Source organism: Mandrillus leucophaeus, unplaced genomic scaffold (assembly GCF_000951045.1).
Source record: "Mandrillus leucophaeus isolate KB7577 unplaced genomic scaffold, Mleu.le_1.0 Scaffold12, whole genome shotgun sequence".
NCBI lineage: Eukaryota > Metazoa > Chordata > Mammalia > Primates > Cercopithecidae > Mandrillus > Mandrillus leucophaeus.
In genome coordinates, this window is record NW_012100320.1 from 8,061,875 (window position 1) to 8,064,335 (window position 2,461).

Here is a 2,461-nt window from a genome sequence, read left to right on the forward strand (position 1 = left end):
TCTCCTGCCTCAGCCTCCCAAGTAGCTGGGATTACAGCTTTAAAAACTGTGCTATTGGAATAGAGGAAAAAAGGAAACTTCTAGGACTCTCATGGAGAGCTTGTGTGTTAAACATTGCTAATCCTTTTGTTTTCAGAGTCAAGGTTACTTATTTCTTTAGAGTTATTTGCAACATTTAACAAGTGAGTAAAATATACTCCTGTGGAAAATTTTGGAGCATATTTGTTTCTCTCTACCTGATTGCTCTAGAATTTGGAAACCATTTGTGTGTATTCTCAATTTATGGCAGTATAGTTAATTGCATAAGTGCAATAAGAATCTGTTTTCTTTTGTAACAGGACACCATTGGAGAAACTGGTCGTTTTACCAAGGATTTGACTGGAATGGCATGCTTCCTTTAAAGAATTAAAGTTGACTTATAGAGCCAATTAAAGCCGTTTGGGGAATCTGGCCTCATACCTTGTCCACAGAGTTCCTGTACAAGGTTCCTGAGCTGTGGTAAGTACAAAATGTCACTTTCTAACAGGCCCAGGAACCCCAAGTTATCTTGGGACCTCAAGAGGAGAGGACTTTGCTCAACTCATAGATATTTGAGGGTAAAAACCCATGGCTGGGCTCAGCTTTTAAAAAATTTTATCTGAGATTCTTCATGGAACAGAGTTCTATCAAAGCCAATTTAAAAAGCCTAAGTGAAAAATAATTATTCTTGCTGCACTTTATGCAAATAATCAGGCCAAGTAGAGTAAGACTAAAATTTATTTTGTAAACTGTAAATCAGTTCTATCATGATTTACTTTTAATAAAAATGGTGACTGAAATCCCAGCACTTTGGGAGGCCCAGGTGGGTGGATCGCTTGAGGTCACGAGTTCAAGACCAGCTGGCCAACATGGTGAAACCCTGTCTCTATTTAAAAAATACAAAAATTAGCCAGGCGTGGTGGTGTGCACCTGTGGTCCCAGTTACTTGGGAAGCTGAGGCCTGAGAATTGCTTGAACCCGGGAGGCAGAGGCTGCAGTGAGCTGAGATTGCGCCACTGCACTCCAGCGTGGGTGACAGAGCAAGATTCTGTCTCAAAACAAACAAACAAACAAAGCAGAAACAACAACAACAAAAAGATTGTTGTGGGAGGACTAAGGCTACCAGGTACCCGGACAGATGCATGTCTGGACAAGAAGCCCCTCCTAATGTAACTGCCCAAGGGGTTCACCTTGTCCACTGCCTAGTGACAAAATTATGCTCCAAAAGAAAACTATAGTGTACTGTTGTTAGCTGTTCTTGAGGTTTTTTTGCTGCAGGTTAGACTAAATTCTAAATTCCTTGTGGGTTAGAAGTCCCCAAGCTAATGCTTTCAAATCTTTGCTTTTAAAATCCGGGATCGTACTCATCGTAGAGCTCGTGATTTACCTTATAGGAGGCTGTTCACTTAAACACTGTAGTAAAACTATAGATGAAAACACTAATGTTTTTCACACACAAGCCTTGGAAGCCCAGCCAGGCCTGCATGAGTACACTCAGACAGTTACAAAGCGTTTCCATTCTTCTCACCTTGGGGTTCACTCCCATTCCCACAATGTCCCTTGTCAGCAGGAAGAAGCCAGAGCGATTGACAGTGTTTTCCCATCTTCACAGCCTATACCTTAAGATGAAAGTATTACAAAATCCAAAGGGAGCGATTGAGACCGCCTTTGCAAAATTATGTCTGAGACAATGAAAGAGATCTAACTTAATCGACTCCATCTTGCCTCTAACCTCCAAGCTGTCTTTTTCATTTCTGGGCATAGGCTGAACTAACTCTGGGAGAAACTTAGTTTGTAGTTTATAGTTTAAACAAAAATGGTAACAGCCCTTTCCCAAAGCAGACCTCCTTCTTGCCTGGGGACTAGATTAACATTAGCCAAAGGATTAGAAATTACGATTTAGGAATCTTGCAGCTGAAGGCCACAAGATTCTGACCCTCCCTAGACTGCTCCTAAGATCAGTGCTTGAGATATTTTGCAGACTCTGCACTTGATGGATCAGCTGGCACCACCCAGATCAATGAACTGGCCCCTCTGATCTTGTGTCCCCCACCCGGGAACTGACTCAGTGCAAGAAGACAGCTTCAACTCCCTATGATTTCATCCCTGACCAGTCACCACTCCTGGCTCACTGGCTCACCCCACCCACCAAGTTATCCTTAAAAACTTTGCTCCCCGAATGCTCAGGGAGACTGATTTGAGTAATAATAAAACTCTGGTCTCCTGCACAGCCGGCTCGGTGTGAATTACTCTTTCTCTATTACAGTTCCCCTGTTTTGATGAATTGGCTCTATCTAGAGAGCTGGCAAAGTGAACCCCTTGGGCAGTTACACTAGGAGGGGCTTCTTGTCCAGTCATGCATCCATCTGGGTACGTGGTGGCCTTAGTCCCCCCACAACAATCTTTTTGTTGTTGTTGTCGTTTCTGGTTTTTTTTTTTTTTT

General features: G+C 42.6%; 1 protein-coding gene across 1 annotated transcript in view; it reads left to right on the top strand.

Annotated features, from left to right (window-relative positions):
- Window positions 1-329: 329 nt before the first annotated feature.
- Window positions 330-2,461, top strand: part of PAQR5 (progestin and adipoQ receptor family member V) — a 67,827-nt gene continuing 65,695 nt past the window's right edge. Inside the window, exon 1 of the mRNA XM_011968884.1 lies at window positions 330-498. The gene's annotated coding sequence lies outside the window, so the exon portion shown is untranslated. The remainder of the gene's footprint in view (window positions 499-2,461) is intronic.